Source organism: Amblyraja radiata, chromosome 19 (genome assembly GCF_010909765.2).
Source record: "Amblyraja radiata isolate CabotCenter1 chromosome 19, sAmbRad1.1.pri, whole genome shotgun sequence".
Lineage (NCBI taxonomy): Eukaryota > Metazoa > Chordata > Chondrichthyes > Rajiformes > Rajidae > Amblyraja > Amblyraja radiata.
The window spans coordinates 2,277,700-2,296,223 of NC_045974.1; the positions used below are offsets into that span (position 1 = coordinate 2,277,700).

At 40.1% G+C, this 18,524-nt stretch overlaps 1 long non-coding RNA gene across 1 annotated transcript; it reads left to right on the forward strand.

Annotated features, from left to right (window-relative positions):
• Positions 1-14,295: 14,295 nt before the first annotated feature.
• On the forward strand, positions 14,296-16,131 carry LOC116983683. The gene is made up of 2 exons (XR_004414784.1): positions 14,296-14,939; positions 15,850-16,131. It is a non-coding gene; the product is annotated as an uncharacterized LOC116983683 (long non-coding RNA).
• The last annotated feature ends 2,393 nt before the right edge of the window (positions 16,132-18,524 follow it).

Consider the following 18,524-nt stretch of genomic DNA (forward strand, 5'->3'; position numbering starts at 1 on the left):
AACCCAAGATATGCTCAGGCTAAATCTGTTAATATCAGTTGTATTATTAAGAGTGGCAGAGTGAGATTTAAACTGCTACTCCAGACTATCTCTCTATAAAGGACAACCCGCCTGTGCAGACATCTTCTGCAACCTGGGAACTCAGTACACAATCATATTTCCAACTTGCAAACTGACCGGGTAACAAACAGTTCTCAGGAAGAGAATGCTGCCATAACCCTGGCAGAACACAAATCCCTAAAATTGTTCTGATAAATCTCATCTGTATCCTCCCCATTGCACATATTCTAAAATATGGGATTAGGATACCTACTAAAGTAGAATGTGCAGTGTGGCGAAGGCAGGGAGGTGGGAGCTGGAATAATATATTATTTTTGCAGTCATACAAAGTATTTGAAGAATGATGTTTGATTGTAACTATCCTGCAATCTCTATACAAATACAGAATTATCTCAGCAATTTTCAATTTACTCTTGAAGATTGTACAGGTGTGTGTGGAAAAATAAATGCCAGGTTCAGAAGACAAGATGTAACCATTATTGGGTTCATTGGATCTAATTTAACATGAAAAGTGCTTGGAATCTATTTCATAACGAGCCAACACTACCGATAAAGGTTACACATCATGAATTTGTAATTATTACCCACCTCTGATTCACAGAGATACCAACAGTTTCCTGTTGTGTCCCCACTTTGGAGATGCTTATTTCCTTCCACTCTATTACATACCAAACATGACAACCACCTCCTTCCTGACACATTCTTTGGATCCAGAGTTGGACTAAACATTGCCAAAGACTAGATTTTTAAAATAGGTAATTGAACAATAACAATCTCCTTGTCAGTTAGAAAGATCAAATACATTGATCTTGCATGATGATTCACTGCTGACCAAGCACTGAGCTGCTCTAAACTTCCATTTTTTCTCTAATGACTTCAAGTTTTTTCAAGTGAAACAAGATAAGCAGTTCTCTCAAAATGTGTCTAGGATTATTTTTTTAAATGCAGCTTGTACCTCTTTGAAAATCAAGTAGACATAGTATTAGAACATGTTGAAACAATAACAACATCAATATATCCTGGATCTTGCTCCTCAAACTTAAAATGTTAATTGCTATTTTTGTTAAATTGCATTAGAATAAATGTTGCACTTTATATTGGCTCTTTTCTTATGACAATGTTTATTCACAGAAAATGGTGGGTTTTATTTTTAAAGCTGATAGTAAAAATGTTGGTGCATTTCAATGGACAAAGCAATGAGGGGACCAATAACAATTTTGGAAGCAGTTGGCTGAGGTTGCACTAGCCTGCATTATGACTGGGCTGGCAGAAGGCAGCTTCAAATCAAGGTAACAAACAAATGTGCAGTGTGGTGGATGGGGTTTGGAAAGATGTTAGTAAGTGGTTCAGTAACCTGGCAGGTGTCACATTCTGGCACTGGAAAGATTACATTAACCACAATCTACCCAAAGACAGACAATCCTGCCAGATCATTGTTATCTACCGGTGCTTTTAAGAGTGTGAGTGTGTGGAACTGTTTTATCTTGTGCACCCTTGATTTGCTGATGACATCAAAACCATGACCTATACCCGCGAGTATCCAAACAAATTACTCAAAAGTGTTCAAATGAAAATCATCCCATGTAAATGAATTTCAAGGCACTTATGTCTGTGAAGGATATTTGAGTATTGGGGAAAGTGGGGGTCTATCAAATTTAAAACATACCAGGGAATATTAAAATGAAGTGGTTATTTTAATTGTTACAACAACTTTCATGTAACATAACATGAAAAAAAAAGAACATTTTGCAGAGAATGTTGTTTAGGACGATGAATGTTAACTATTGGAATAGTTGTAAGTGAGATAATAAATTTTGCACGACAGTCAATAATGGTCATTAGGCTAATGGGTTCAAGATTTGGCTAATTTGGTTAAGAAGGTTCAATGGTTGGGTATTAATGGTGGAGTAGCAAGATGGATTCAACAGTGGCTGAATGGGAGATGCCAGAGAGTAATGGTGGATGGTTGTTTGTCAGGTTGGAGGCCAGTGACGAGTGGGGTGCCACAGGGATCTGTGTTGGGTCCACTGTTGTTTGTCATGTACATCAATGATCTGGACGATGGTGTGGTAAATTGGATTAGTAAGTATGCAGATGATACTAAGATAGGTGGGGTTGCGGGTAATGAAGTAGAGTTTCAAAGTCTACAGAGAGATTTATGCCAGTTGGAAGAGTGGGCTGAAAGATGGCAGATGGAGTTTAATGCTGATAAGTGTGAGGTGCTACATCTTGGCAGGACAAATCAAAATAGGACGTACATGGTAAATGGTAGGGAATTGAAGAATGTAGGTGAACAGAGGGATCTGGGAATAACTGTGCACAGTTCCCTGAAAGTGGAATCTCATGTAGATAGGGTGGTAAAGAAAGGTTTTGGTGTGCTGGCCTTTATAAATCAGAGCATTGAGTATAGAAGTTGGGATGTAATGTTAAAATTGTACAAGGCATTGGTGAGGCCAATTCTGGAGTATGGGGTACAATTTTGGTCGCCTAATTATAGGAAGGATGGATTTACCAGAGGAGATTTACTAGAATGTTGCCTGGGTTTCAGCAACTAAGTTACAGAGAAAGGTTGAACAAGTTAGGGCTTTATTCTTTGGAGCGCAGAAGGTTAAGGGGGGACTTGATAGAGGTTTTTAAAATGATGAGAGGGATAGGCAGAGTTGACGTGGAAAAGCTTTTCCCACTGAGAGTAGGGAAGATTCAAACAAGGGGACATGACTTGAGAATTAAGGGACTGAAGTTTAGGGGTAACATGAGGGGGAACTTCTTTACTCAGAGAGTGGTAGCTGTGTGGAATGAGCTTCCAGTGAAGGTGGTGGAGGCAGGTTCGTTTTTATCATTTAAAAATAAATTGGATAGTTATATGGATGGGAAAGGAATGGAGGGTTATGGTCTGAGCGCAGGTATATGGGACTAGGGGAGATTATGTGTTCGGCACGGTCTAGAAGGGTCGAGATGACCTGTTTCCGTGCTGTAATTGTTATATGGTTATATTATATGGTTAAGATGAAACCCAACCAAGGTTGGATGTAAAAAATAATGACTGAACATTCTGTTTGTGTAGATGTTCTGTTCAGGTTGTTGGATAGCTTCATGGTGGGAATGGTCAGGCATGGTTTGTGGCATACGAGTCATAGGTTCATAAAGATCAGAAACAGTCCTTTCAGCCCACCACTCCCATGGCCGCCACTGCACACATCTATACTAATCTCATTGATTCATGTCAGATCCACAATCTTCAGGTGCTTGTCTAATTGATTCTTAAATATTATCCCTCAGGCAGCATATTCCAGATTCCAGCCACACACGGTGTGAAAATAATTATCTCTCAGAACGCCACTAAACCTCCTAACTCTCACCTTAGAACCAATGCCCTCTTATTCGAGGCACTCCACCTTGGGAAAAAGATACTTGCATCTTATCATAATGACATATACCTCTATCGAATCATCCTGAGCCGCCTCTGATCCAGGAAAACAACCCATCTAACCACACTCTCACAACATTGGTTGATCTAAACCAGACACATCCTGGTGAATCTTTTTTGCACCCTTTCCAGCATAATCACATCCTTCCTTTAGAGTGGAGACGATAGAAACTGCACACAATTCTCAAAGACCCAACCAATGATTTATAAAGTTGTTTCATGATGTCCCTGTCCTTAAAGTGAATGCAAATATGCCTTCTTCACCACCCCCTCTACATTTGTGCTGCCACCTTCACAGATATATTGATTTGTATACCAATGTCCTTCTGTTCAGCCACAATTACAATTCAAAATACACCCTTTTTTGCCCTCGCAAAATGCATCACCTTGTACTTCATCTGCCATTGCTCCGCCCAATGTTCCAGCTGATTGATATTGTGCAGCAGCCTGAGTTAATGATCCTCACTATCTACGTTATCACCAATTTACGCATCATCAGATCAGTTGCCTTTCTGTTCAATTATCTTTGTCACAGTTTTGCTTATTCAATGCTTTCATCATCCATAACATTTTCATTGGCAGTCCTATCCTATTTTCCATCCCTGTCTGCCTTTCCTCCTTTGTAGATAATTCTGTCTAATATTTTGTTGTGTTCTTTTCATATTTTGCTGCCATTTTTTCTTTCTGTACATTGTTTGAACTTCATGTGGTTCAAATGACAAATAAACGGTATTGTATTGTATTGTTTCTGCCTTTGTGTTTCACTCTGTTCAATCTCTCTGAACATCGTCCCTTTCTATTTGTCTTTGTTTTCCATTATCTCTATCTCTGCATTTTTATTTATATTTGCCTTTCTGTTCAATTACCTTTGTCACAATTTTCATGCTTCACTTAATAACATGTAAATATAAATTTACATATTGCATGTATTCATCAACTCATCTTTTGAGTTCCACCTGGCACTCTCAGCTAATGGATTAAACATTGGTTAAAGTTCCTTCAATATGAACCCATTAAGCATTATTATGGCAATTCTGCTAGGTGCATTATTCAGGGTATAGAAGGTGCATGTCATGGTGCACTGTGAATGTTCATTTCAAATCATCATACATTCAGGATTGCATTAGATACAAAAGAAACCAAGAGAGAGAGAAAAATTAGCATAACACATGGCAAAAATAGAAAGGAATGACTATTTCTTATTATGAAAGGATTTATTTCAGTTAAAAATTTCATTTTAATGAGACTGGAGACCAGCAAAACAAAGAGGACAATGCTTGAAAATTTCATGCACCAAAAACAATGCAATGCACAAGTGACACATGTGCCTAAAACGTTCTTTAAAATTTTAATTCCAATCCCCGAGGCAAGAAAAATAAAAAAATCAGTTGGGCTGTAGAGCTGTAATTTACTTTAGAAAATTGCTTTTAAGATATTATAGCTTAATTTCGCACATGAACTGAAGGGCAGAAATGGAAAAAAAGAGCCAAAATTAATCTAGATTATTAAATTGATTTTACTGTGTGAAATTGATCTTCAGCAGTATCACAAAATGGGTAATAATGACAGGGTGTAGAAAGGAGCTGCCAATTTGCTATCTGTGATTCTGTACACAGCTGCTGGAGACCAATTTCATCCTTAACATTTTTTGCACAGCCTTAATGATATAGTCAAAAAGATTCAGATATCCAAATAATTGGTCATTAATTAGATTTTATTCCAAACATACTTTAGAAAATGTAAATGGTTAATAAGAACTCAAAACTGGGAAATGAAGTCAGCTCTGATCACGCTCAAAACACTTTTAATGTGGTTTAAATGAACGTTGACAATTTCTCCAAAGTTAGCTGAGAAATTTGCTAGAACAGTGAAGGGCTTTTTCTTGGCCAAGGAATGCTGATGACACAATGCTGAGAAACGTATCTACATAATCTCCAAAGCATTCTCAAGTCAAGGTCAGTGTGCTTGCCTACTGAATAGAATCATTTATATCCATATATCAAACATTCAGATCAGAAATTGAATAAAAATGTTTCCTGCAACTAGACCTCATAAAAAATGATTTAAAAGCATAGAGTGAAAAAAAGTAACCAGTTTCTTGGATATCGCTTAGGAAGATCTGTTCAAAACAGTTCCTTTTCTTTCTCCTATTTGAATTAAATCTTTGAGTACAGCACAGTATAGCCTCCTTTTAATCTCCAAGCAAGATTTAGCACTCATTCTCTTTACCACAGGTAAATTAGGTTAGATTAGAATGATCTCAACAGCACTTCAGTTCAAACATATATCCTACAACGTGAGGTTCGAGGGCCTGCCTATTCCTTTGCCGATTTACAAAATGGGTATAAATCCTGAGGTGGTGCCCAATTATAACTAACATTAGATTGCAGAATGATAATGGTGAGTAATATTGGTAGAGAAATGATAGATGGAACTAAATCTTGAAAAATGTGAGCAGATGCATTTTGGGAAAACTAAGAAGCTAGGAATGTGTAGGAAGGAACTGCAGAGGCTGGTTTACACCGAAGATAAATACAAAATGCTGGAGTGACTCAGCGGGACTGGCAGCATCTCTGGATAGAAGGAATGGGTGATGTTTAGAGTTCAGACATTACCCATTCCTTCTATCCAGAGATGCTGCCTGTCCTGCTGAGTTACTCTAGCATTTTTGTCTATCGAACAAGCTAGGAAATTCCCAATGATTGTCAGAGAGTACCAAGTAAGAGAGAGACCTTGGTATGCATGTCCGAACTTCTACAGGTAGACGGTAGAGAGCATTCTGACTGGTTGCATCGTGGCCTGGTTTGGCAACTTGAACATCCAGGAGCAGGAAAGACTACAAAAAGTTGTCACCACTGCCCAGTCCATCACCGGCTTTGACCTCCCCACCATCAAAGGGATCTATCATAATCACTGCCTCAAAAAGGCAGCCAAAATCATCAAAGACCCACACCATCCTGGCCACACACTCATTTCACCATTGCCATCAGGAAGAAGGTACATGAGCCTGAAAACTGTAACATCCAGGTTCAGGAACAGCTTCTTCCCTACAGCCATCAGGCTATTAAACACAACAACAAATAAGCTCTGAGCTCTGAACTGCAAAAGACTATATTATTATTGCACTATATTTGTTATTTATTGAACTTTTTTTCTCTTCCCCTGTTATGTACTATGTTTACATAGTCACATATTCTGTTGTGTGTAAGAACATAGTCACATATTCTGTTGTATGTAAGAATTTCATTGTCCCATCCGGGACATATGACAATAAAACACTCTTGGCTTGACACTTGACGAGCCCTAAAGAGGTAGAAAACGGCACATGGGACACTTGCCTTCATTAGCTGGGAAACTAGATGTAAGAGCCAGATTGTGGTACAATTACATGTTGCCGCTGTAATGCTGTGTGCAGTTTTGTTAGAAGGATATGATTGCACTTGAGTGAGTGAAGAAATATTCCAGGAGTTTGCCTAGGATGGTTACAGTTATGAGGAGACCATGGATATGTCAGATTTATTTTCCTTGAAGCATAGGGCAGAACCTGATTGGAGCATCCAAAATTATGAACAGCATAGCTAGTAGAAGTAGTGTGAAACTTTTTATTTTAGAAATAATTTCTATAACTAGAGGGCACAGGTTTTAGCACAAAAAGGAGATTAACAGCCGATCTGAGGAAGATTATTTTTACTAACAGGATGGTTAAAATCTCTAATGCACTGCCTGAGGTACTCGTGAAGGTAGATACTTTGATGGCTGTTGAAACATCATAGCATATAAAGGAAACACATGGTGAAAGGCAGTATTTTACTCAGTGTTCGTATGCACAAAATATGGCATCGAATGACATTGACAGATCTTTGAGGTAACAGGCTCTTCCTGCTTTTGGTCGCTTAAAAAGTCGATTCATACTCCATTCCTTTTGCATACTAATTGGAAAGCAAAGACTTTCCATTTATTTACAAGATGATCTAATCATTAGTAAATCAACCTTTTCTCCTTATCTGATATTTTTTGTAATTGACAGTTGGAAGTGTTCAAACTTTAAAGAAAGGCTGCATACTGTGATAAATGCTATTCCAGACTCTTGTTACAAATTATTTTGCTTTTTTTCCCCATGGATTTCAAAGTTATACAGCATGGAAGCAGGCCAACTTGTCCATGCCAATCAAGATGCCCATCTCAGCTAATTCCGTCTGCCTGTATTTGATCCCCAACCCTCTAAACCTTTCCTATTCAGACAGTGCAAATGTCTTTTAAATGTTAAAATTGGCACTACTACCTGCCTCTACTACCTCCTCTGACAGCTTGTTTCCATACACCCATCATACTCTGCACCTCAGATCTCCCTTAAATCTTTCCTCGCTCACTTTAAACCAATGCCTTCGAATTTTATAAACTGCTATAAGGTCACGCCTCAGACTCCTTCCCTCCACAGAATATAATCCCAGCCTATCCAACCTCTCTTTATAACTCAAGCCCTCCAGTATAGGGTGATTTCACTAAAGGTCACTGGAGCGTAGATCCGCACCCACGTGACCGCAAAATTTAACTGGAGTACATGCGTCACTTCCGGTACATGTTAGTGAATGGGAAAACACGCACTTTCACACCCGTTAAAAACATCGAAAACGGCCCGTTTTTGAGCTGCAATTAACTGTGCCAGTCGGGGTGACCGTGAGGCACAGCTACCTAAATTTACAGTCCAAAAAAAAGATAGAAACTAAGGTAAATTCAAGAGGGAGCTGAAGGTGCATAAACAGCGGAAGTGCTTAGCGGACATTTGCCGTGGCGTGGATTTAAAGATCGAAAATATCGGGAATTATCGCGTTTGCTCGCTGCATTTCATCAAAAGTAAGGCATTATTGACGTTTTATCTTTATTCATTTGTTATATGAAAAGTATTAAAAGTGAAAAATCCGTCAGTAAAATTGCAAAATCGCCCATGGTTCTCAGTTCAGCATCAACTTGCAGAGCTATAGATGCTTGAGCTACAACCAAATCTGCTTTAATACTCTCTTCTTGTTGCACGTGCATGGCGTTCTTGTGCACATTGTCTATCCTGCTCACAGTGGGTGCCCAATCAGGATTGTTGACATCATTCCATGCTGCAGGCTTGTCTGTTATTAGATGATAAATAAATAAATAAGTAGTTTGGGTGATTGTGCAGGCTTTAAACAAGAAACATTGAGAAATATATTTTGGCAAATAATAAAATGTCCTGCTTTTGTCCAACTAACAGCTGACAATTATCCCATTCCTTAGCTTGCATCTCAGTAAAATTTATTTCAAAACGCATTGATAGTTTACGATTATTTAAATGGTAAATGGAGTTTCAGAAGCGTTTTCATTTTGCATGTTAAAACCCACCTGAGAACCATGGGCGATTTTGCAATTTTACTGACGGATTTTTCACTTTTAATACTTTTCATATAACAAATGAATAAAGATAAAACGTCAATAATGCCTTACTTTTGATGAAATGCAGCGAGCAAACGCGATAATTCCCGATATTTTCGATCTTTAAATCTCCACGGCAAATGTCCACTAAGCACTTCCGCTGTTTTTGCACCTTCAGCTCCCTTTTGAATTTACCTTAGTTTCTATCTTTTATTTGGACTGTAAATTTAGGTAGCTGTGCCTCACGGTCACCCCGACTGTCACAGTTAATTGCAGCTCAAAAACGGGCCATTTTCGATGTTTTTAACGGGTGTGAAAGTGCGTGTTTTCCCATTCACTAACATGTACCGGAAGTGACGCATGTACTCCAGTTAAATTTTGCGGTCACGTGGGGGCGGATCTACGCTCCAGTGACCTTTAGTGAAATCACCCTATAGGCAACATCGTGGTGAATCTTTTCTGTCTAACTTAATCACATCCTTCCTTTGGCATTCCTAACAGAACTGCACACAATACTTCAAGTGCGGACTAACCAAGATTTTGTCCAACTGTAACACGATGCCCCCAACTCTTATACTCCCATACCAAGGAAGGCAGGCATATGATTTCTTCATCACTCTGCTTATCTGTGTTACTACATTCAAGGAACTATGGACTGTATTCATAAGATTTCTCTGTTCATTACCACTCCCCAGGGCCCAGGTTTAGGATGACCTGATTCCAGTCCTGTTCTGAGAGTTCTGATGAGGCCAACATGGGACCTGCAGATTCTGTGATTCAGAAGGTCAGAAGATGATTACAGGATAGGCTGTTGGGTAGTATAGATATTGCCTCATGTATTTTCCCTTTGTCACTTTGCTTCTTCGTGTGACCTGAGGAATAGGTTATCACTGCCATCCCAAAATATTGAGCGTCTATGAGCTGGAGTTTACAATTACATGCACACACCTACCTCATTGGGGACACTAGACTCTTTCTCTGGAACTGTTACACTACGATACTAGGAAACTATATTCTGCATTCTGGTATTTTTCTCTTTGGCCCACCTTTTGTATTTGTGTTTGGTTTAATTGTATTCATGTATTAGGTATGTTACAAAGCCTACCTGAAGCGTCTTTGAAAATCTGCCGCTGAGGGTGTGCGCGATTTTGGCGCCGTTTAGAGGGGGCGGGTTTAAAACGCGATTTTCTCTAGGCTGTTCAAATCGAAGATGTTCAGCCTAGTTAATTATTAACGAAAAATCGCTGGAAGACCCCGTCGCAAAAGCTATTATTAGGTTTAAAGGCCTTGAATAATAGTTATAGTAGTTTAAAAATCAATCTCTAAACCCGCGAACACCAGCAACCGCAGGGTCTCATAAAGCAGACAGCTGAAGGTAGGTTGTATATTTTTACATTAAAAAGGGCTTCTAAAGATCCCTTTATACAAAGTTTAATATTGCGAGTAGCTCAATTTGGGCCCATTATATAGCAATGTTACAAAATTTTGAGATTTTAAAAATCAAGTCTGTAATTTATCCCATCAGATAAAGCATAAAAATAAGTTTAATTTGACATCTAATTCACTTTCATATCTCAAATATTTAAAAAGTTATGGCCATTTTCATACTCGGAAATGAGCATCTTGTTCCCTATTGATTTTCTATGGACATAACAAAAAAGTTGTGATCGTGAACAGTCAAAAGCCCATAACTTTCTTAAAAATTAAGAGAACTGAATGAAATTTTCAGTCATCATAGATTGAAGCATTCTGATACAAATATAAAATAATCTTACTTGGATGACCTGAAATTAAAGCATATAATTAGTTAGTTACCTAATTGTAGCTAATTTCAGACTTCAATTACTAGATCTAAACATCTATCTATTTCTTAATAAATGATTAACATTTTTAAATAGCCTAAATGTCCAAATAATATTCACAAATAATTCACAATAAAACATGATTTTTAAATCTCATTTACATTAATTTATAGGCCAAATGGAAGGAATTCAGTGTTCAATTGCTGTAAATAAATGCCCATTTAAATCAGCTTTCCAGTGTGTCCCTGTGGAACGCGCTGGTTTAGAACGTTCACATTGCGGTAGATTTGTGCCTCAAATGCCCAGAAAAATACTGCGCGATATAATGGGCCCAAATTGAGCTACTCGCAATATTAAATTTTGTATAAAAGGATCTTTAGAAGCCCTTTTGAATGTAAAAATATACAGCATACCTTCTGCTATTTTCTTTATGAGACCCTGCGGTTGATGACGGTCGCGGGTTTAAAGATTGATTTTTAAACTACTATAACTATTATTCAAGGCCTTTAAACCTAATAATAGCTTTTGCGACGGGGTCTTCCAGCGATTTTTCGTTAATAATTAACTAGGCTGAACATTTTCGATTGGAACAGCTTAGAGAAAATCGCGTTTTAAACCCGCCCCCTCTAAACGGCGCCAAAATCGCGCACAGCCTCAGCAGCAGATCTTCAACGACGCTTCAGGTAGGCTTTGCAACATACCTACATTATATCGCGCAGTATTTTTCTCGGCATTTGAGGCACAAATCTACCGCAATGTGAACGTTCTAAACCAGCGCGTTCCACAGGGACCCACTGGAAAGCTGATTTAAATGGGCATTTATTTACAGCAATTAAACACTAAATTCCTTCCATTTGGCCTATAAATTAATGTAAATGAGATTTTAAAATCATGTTTTATTGTGAATTATTTGTGAATATTATTTGGACATTTAGGCTATTTAAAAATGTTAATCATTTATTAAGAAATGGATAGATGTTTAGATCTAGTAATTGAAGTCTGAAATTAGCTACAATTAGGTAACTAACTAATTATATGCTTTAATTTCAGGTCATCCAAGTAAGATTATTTTATATTTGTTTCAGAATGCTTCAATCTATGATAACTGAAAATTTCATTCAGTTCTCTTAATTTTTAAGAAAGTTATGGGCTTTTGACTGTTCACGATCACAACTTTTTTGTTATGTCCATAGAAAATCAATAGGGAACAAGATGCTCATTTCCCAGTATGAAAATGGCCATAACTTTTTAAATACATGAGATATGAAAGTGAATTAGGTGTCAAATTAAACTTATTTTTATGCTTTATCTGATGGGATAAATTACAGACTTGATTTTTAAAATCTCAAAATTTTGTAACATTGCTACATGTATAGTATTAGTTAATATGATTGGATAGCACACAAACAAAAGCTCTCCACTCTACCTCAGTACATGTGACTGCCTAGTCCATCATCGGTTCTGACCTCCCCACCATCGAAGGGATCTATCGCAGTCGCTGCCTCAAAAAGGCAGCCAGCATCATCAAAGACTCACACCATCCTGGTCACACACTCATCTCTCCGCTGCCATCGGGAAGAAGGTACAGGAGCTTGAAATCTGGAACATCCAGGTTCAAGAACAGCTTTTTCCCCACAGCCATCAGGCTACTAACTACGACATCAAACAAGCTCTGAACAATAACAGTCTATTGCTCTTTATCTGTTTATTTATTGTGTACATATATGGTCTATGGTATATGGACACACTGAACTTTCATCTCCTGTTCTGTATTATGTTTACATATTCTGTTGTGCTGCAGCAAGCAAGAATTTTATTGTCCTATCTGGGACACATGACAATAAAACTCTCTTAACTGGACTCTTGCTATGGAAACCTTTGGCTCAATTCTTCCACGCCAAGATGCCCTATCTAAGCTGGTTCCGTTTACCTACTTTTGGTCCATATCCTTCTAAAACTTTCCTTCCACATACACATCCTAGGGTCTTTTAAATGCTTTTCATTAATAAGCTGAAACCTTATTCTGCATCTGACCTTTTTCCTTATCAGACTTGATGGGAGTATTTCCCCCATTCATCTAACCTCTATTCATATAAATAAATTTAGAGGAAGCATCAAAACCAAACCAATTAATCTTATCATAATTCATACCATTACTTTAACCTGTGATTTTGTCCACGATTTGAATCTCCTGAGTTGTTCATCGTGGTAAGTTGTTCCCATTCTTGCTGTGCTGGCTGGCGTTCCATCAGATTGATGAGCTTTGTGTCCATGTGGGAAAGTTTGTCTGCTCAGTACAAATGATCCCAAAGTCCCTTTGGCCAACTGTAGGTTCACTAGGATCCAGCATGCTAACTTAATTAGAAATAGGCATTCTCTCTGCAGATAAAAAGCTACTGAATATTTCCAGTTTTTTCAACTTTTGTAAAAAAAATTGGCATAAACTTCAGTTTGCATAACGAATCACTAATATTTTGCAATGATTTAGGGGGGTGATATACAATGATAGCATTTACGTACAGAAGGCATTTAAAATAAAGCTCTTCAGCCAAAATTTAAGGCCATTCAGGATGCTAATCTTCGAAATTAAAAGCATGAAGATCACCAAGGAAAAGATCATAGGTGAATGAAAATCTTTGGACTCTTAGTGTACGAACAGTTTAAATTTGCAATTATATCCCTACAACCTATTCTGCATTTCGACTTTTCCATTAACCTAGACAGGGTTGCAATGCTTTGGAATAAGAATGGATGGGGTGCAGAGATTTAAACAGAGTCAATGCAGAAAAAGATGCAAAAATATATAAATGTAAGGTGAGGTGAAGGATAGTTCTATTAAAATAACAGAGGTTGCATAAGGAGGAAACGAGAGTCCTCGGTGTCAGCTTTAGTGTGGACTTCCATTCTAGTTCTGAAGATTAGATCCTGAAGAATCCCCAAATGCCCAAAAATATAGGGGCAAAGATAGAAGCTTTAAAGGCAAGAGCTGTTGATAAAAATCTGTTCTTTGGAAGTTCTCTGAATCTTCTGAACGGGATCCACAGTAAGTTGCGTGAGAGAATGTTTCCAATGATTTAGTAGTTGGCGTGGCCAGCGACAGTCGTCAGCAAGATCATCACGTTTGGTAAGTAGGGTACCAGGCTACTTTGAAAGGCTCGACCGACAGGATGATATTTCACAGATAAATCTGGGAGTGAAGCTGGTGAGTCGTGGAGCTTCCCAGTGTTGCTCTATCGTTTAACCCTGCGGCGTGGGCTCGGGCGGAGGTAGCCGAGGCAGCGGGCGAAGGAGCGGCACCCACGGCCCAGCGAGTCCCACCAGCCGACGAGGGATTGGCAGCAGCGGTCCAGCGAGCTCCAGCCACCGGCCAGGGAGCGCCGGCAGTGGAGGAGGCGGCCGCAGCCCGCGACCAGGCCGCTGCGGCACGAGGCCAGGCAACGGCCGCAGCTCGCGCCGCCCCCTCGCGCCGCCCCCAGCACGTGCCCGGCGCCAGCCGCCGCCCGCCAACAGCGCGCCAACGGGCGGCAGCAGCACGTGACCAGCTGCTGGTGGCAGCCCAGCCCGCCGCTGGCCCACACCGGCGCATGCGCCCCCCGCACCCGCGGCCTACCGCACCGACACAGCCTGGCACACAGGCACCTCAACCACCGGCAGCAGCGCCTCGCCCCGTTGGCCGCACTGCTCAGCGGGCTCTGCTCCCCAGTCACCGTCTGCCAGTCGGTCAGGAAGGACTGGAGGCGGCCCCCGCCACCTTCACCGCTCACTTCTGAGGGCTTTTTCAAGGGGCAGGTGTACTCGCTCCCATCCGACTCCCTGTCCTCCGTGAAGCTGAAGGAGGAGAAGTAGTCCAAGGCCTGCATCATGGAGTTGTAGACCCAGTCGACGGGCTTCTGCACCCAGTTCCATCCCGTCAGGAGGAATTCCCAGCAGCGGGACCGTGCCCGCTCGCTGCCGTCCATTGCCTTGGATGGGCCTTGTGGAGGACAAGCCCGCGGCACCTCACCTACTTCTCCACCGGGACCCCTCTAACTCTTGATTATTGGGTCGAGCAATGCCCAAACCTCTCCACAACCATCCAGCATCACGAGACTGATTATTATTTGCCGGTATCAGACATTTCTCCTGCAGATTTCCCCCTTGGATGCTGCGGTTCCAACAGTAGCATCGGGATGGCACAGTAATGACATGGGCATCTTTAGCAAGGCGTGAATTTTAACCAGCTCTTCCCCTCAAGCCGAACATTGGAAATTGTAAGGAATATTTCAGCAACTGAATGTTGGCAAACTTTGCAGGGCGTTCTGTTGTTATGGCTACATCTGTTGCATAGATCGTTCTCTTAGAATACAGCAACTGCAGTTCTGACATCAATAATGTAATGTGGATTATGAGCACAGAGCGGCTGTACACTGAACACCTACCTCATAAGAGCCTGTATTTAGAAAATTCAGTTAGAGAGGGATTTATAAACGCTGAGAATCAAAACCAATGCATTAAAAATTCTGTCCAACATGCAACAATAAATACCTGCTTTGGAATGATATAAATAGAGCCATTGAGTCATATAGCGCTGAAACAGGATATTGAAGGTTGTGTAGCATGTGTAGATAGTAGCATTAGAAAGATTAATGCAAGGTTGGGGAAATGAAGCGAGAAGCAGGGTTTCATTTTTCTTGGGTTATTGTAATCGGCTCTAGATGAGGAAATGTGTGTACATAATGGACCTTGCATGGGACAAAATTCATTCCATAAAGGTTATTAAATTCTATGGGGAACTACATTTGGAGTTATGGCACAACTGCAAAATAAAATCAGGCAGAAAGAAGGGAATGAATAGATATTGAATGTTCTAGACTATAAAATAATTTAAAAAGATAGTGAATGAAAAATGGAGTTAAATATGTGAATTATTTTTGTAATACTCAATAGGCATGATTACCATTTTTCCTGTTCAGAAAAAGAAAATAAAACAATATAATCACCACAGTGCATGTTTTTGTCATTTTGTTGTATTCTCATCCAAGTCTTTGGTAATTTTGTACTTGTGCAAAACAATCAGCCTATTTGTTAAGTTGAAACTGTTTAACAAAACAAATTCCATTTTGACACTTCATGCTATACTCAATGCATTTTTGATGGTATATATATATTTTTTAATTGTAGCATCTACCTTACTTTTATGTCGGAACTTATCAATAAAATGAAGAAGGATCCTGCCCGTAAACATCACCTATCCATTCCCTGCACAGATGCCACCTGACCCACTGAGTTACTCCAGCGCTTTGTGTTTTACTTCCTGTTTTTGCTATATCTTAAATGTGTGATTTGATTCTGAGAATACCTAAAGTGCCTTCCATAATGTTTGGAACAAAGACCATTTATTTATTTGTCTCTGTACTCCACAATTTGAGATTTGTAATAGAAAAAAAATCACATGTGGTTAAAGTGCACATTGTCAGATTTTATTAAAGTGTGTAATGGCAATTTCAAACTTTTCCAAATTTTTCCAAGAGTTGGCAGTTAAGTGATGTTCCTTTGTAGACTGCCTCACAGTCAAAGACTACCCTCAAGGTCCCTTTCCTTGGGTGATACACCCCATGGTGTGGGATACACCAGAGCTCTCTATCACTTCGATTCAGCTGGTCCACTGGTACCATTTCAGCATAACCATTATCAATAATTTCTGTGAGGAAAGATGTATATTCATCGTGAAATTTCTTATTCTTGCCAAACCTGCGTTTCAGGCTCTGGATGCGCTGCACTGCAATGCAACGGTTATTTGGCAAACTGACTTGTTTGTTAGACAATAGTGTCCATCTATCATCTTTACTGAGTGATTCATAATATCCAACTTAACCTCTCCTCTGGACATTTCTTCTGCTTCCTTGCTGGTTCTTTCACTGAAGTTGTGATTGTATTGCTTGACTAGTAGCTCCTCTAAGTTTACAGTGGATATTCGATTGACAGCAGCAGCAGGGCAGCCATTTTCATCCCTGCTTTCGTTGTCTCTTCTCAGAGGACCATAGATGACCCATCCGAGTAGGGTCCTTGCGGCGAATGGTCCATCCCCTTGGGTGTTGACCAGCTCCCAAGGTTCTAATACTTTTGGAGCATTTGTTCCGATGAGTAGGCCGACACCAGAGTCTATTTTAGGAATCTTGATATCCTTCAAGTAAGGTCATTGTTTCAGGTCTTCCTGCTTGGGAATGTTTAGATGAGAAACAGGCATGGTCTTATGTGTGAACACATCAGATAGTTGTATAAAATTGTCTTTGTCCAGACTAGATATTTCCAAACCTGAGATATGATGACTTCTCTTCATTTATGGTACGCAAGAGAATCTTAGTCTTTTGTCCTGTAATGTTCAGCCTTCTCGTCAAGCCTTCTGTGCGAAAGGTAGTTGAACTTCCATGATCCTAAAAAGCGTATGTTTGCAACACCGTGTTCCCCTTGCGGCTCTTTACCTGTACTGGTAAGATGGAGAAGATGCAGGCTTCATCACTGGCCCCAATTTGCGCACACATCTGGCATGAGGAAACAGCATCCTTCACAGTTGGCTTCTCATTCTGCTCTGCATGCTCCGGCTTCTTCTCTGTTATTCTGTTCAGTGTGAAGTATTTCAGGATGATCTTGTTTGCACATATCACCAATCATACGACTCTTGCAGTCTTTGGCCATGTGTCCTTTCTTCAAACATACAAAGCAGACTCCCTTCTCCGTTAAGAAGTCTATCTTTTCTTTGAGCCCCTTGGCCCCGCTCTGTGGACACTGTACCAATGTGCGCCGACTTCTTGATCTCTTGCACTCAAGTATACTAATCCTCGCACTGGCTACTGCCATCTCCGTCTTTAGTTCCAGCTGTTCCTTCTCTATTTTCAATTGCCCCTTTTGTGCCTCAGCCTCTTATCAATTGCTCCTTTTGTCTATTCAACTGTCCTTGTGCCTCAAGCTCGTGTCTTTGTGATCTTCCAGTCTTTCCATCACCTTTGGAAACTTTTATTGGTGTTTATTAACATGAGGACCAAAGTTGTGCCAATGAAAGTCAAAGAAGCCATTATGCTGGTTTAAACCGATAATAGACACAAAATGCTGGAGTAACTCAGTGGGACATGCAGCATCGCCACTGAATAGGTGACGTTTTGGGTCATGAAATCTCTTGTTCGTCTGAAGTTCAGAGTGGACAATAAACAATAGGTGCAGGAGTAGGCCATTCGGCCCTTCGAGCCAGCACCGCCATTCAATGTGATCATGGCTGATCATCCCCAATCTGTACCCCGTTCCTGCCTTCTCCCATTATCCCCTGACTCCGCTACCTTTAAGAGCCCTATCTTGTTGTACCTGCATGCTTACTTTCATAAACTGATGAACAAGGTCCCCAGATCCCGTTGTACTTCCCCTTTTCCCAACTTGACACAATTTAGATAGTAATCTGCCTTCCTCTTTTTGATACCAAAGTGGATAACCTCACATTTATCCACATTAAACCTCATCTGCCATGCATCTGCCCACTCCCCCAACCTGTCCAAGTCACCCTGCATTCTCATAGCATCCTCCTCACAGTTCACTCTGTCACCCAGCTTTGTGTCATCTGCAAATTTGCTAATGTTACTTTGAATCTCTTCATCCAAATCATTGATGTATATTGTAAATAGCTGCGGCCCCTGATGAAGTGGGCCCCCTTTGTCTCCTGGCAACCAATATTTTTAGACGCAGTCCGCCACTGTCTGTGAGGAATCAGAGCTATGCTTGTACTGCTTACAGTCTACAATCCTTTGCATTAACTAGAGAATACTAAACTCTGAAAATAGAGAATCTTTTGGGACATGCAAAAGATTGGT